The following is a 955-nucleotide window of genomic DNA, read 5'->3' on the forward strand; positions in this document are numbered from 1 at the left end:
AGCGCCATAAACCAAAGTGAATTATCTGCAGGAGGCCCTGGCGCATGAAACTGTTTAACGGGAACGACCTCGGACCACCAGGGGCCGAGAAAACCACAGTCTCATGGGGCCGGACAGTCAGGGTCAGGGAAAAATCCTATATATATCTGGTGATATCTCGGGTGCTATTAGAGATACCGCAATAAATCAAAGTGCATTGTCTGTAGTAGGCCCTGGCGCTTAAATCAGTGCAGCGGGAACGACCTCGGACGACCAGGGGCCGAGAAAACCACATTCTCATGGGGCCAGACACTCAGGGTCTGGGGAATATCCAATATATATGTGGTGATATCTCGGGTGCTATTAGAGATAGCGCAATAAATCAAAGTGCATTGTCTGTAGGAGGCCCTGGCGCATGAATCTGTGCAGCAAGAACGACCTCGGACCACCAGGGGCCGAGAAAACGACCGTCTCATGGGGCCGGACGCTCAGGGTCAGTGAAAAATCCAATATATATCTGGTGATATCTCGTGTGCTATTGCAGATAGCGCAATAAATCAAAGTGCATTGTCTGTAGGAGGCCCTGGCGCATGAATCTGTGCAGCGGCAACGACCTCGGACCACCAGGGGCCGAGAAAACCACAGCCTCATGGGGCCGGACACTCAGGGTCGGTGAAAAATCCAATATATATCTGGTGATATCTCGGGTGCCATTACAGATAGCGCAATAAATCAAAGTGCATTGTCTGTAGGAGATCCAGGCGCACGAATCTGTGCAGCGGGAACGTCCTCCGGCCTCCAGGGGCCGAGACAACCACCGTCTCATGGGGCCGGACACTCAGGGTCAGGGTAAAATCCAATATATATCTGGTGATATCTCGGGTGCTATTAGAGATAGCGCAATAAACCGAAGTGAATTATCTGCAGGAGGCCCTGCCGCATGAATCTGTGCAACGGGAACGGCCTCGGACCACCA

The sequence above is a fragment of the Nomia melanderi genome, unplaced genomic scaffold (genome assembly GCF_051020985.1).
Source record: "Nomia melanderi isolate GNS246 unplaced genomic scaffold, iyNomMela1 scaffold0014, whole genome shotgun sequence".
In the NCBI taxonomy this organism is placed as follows: Eukaryota; Metazoa; Arthropoda; class Insecta; order Hymenoptera; family Halictidae; genus Nomia; species Nomia melanderi.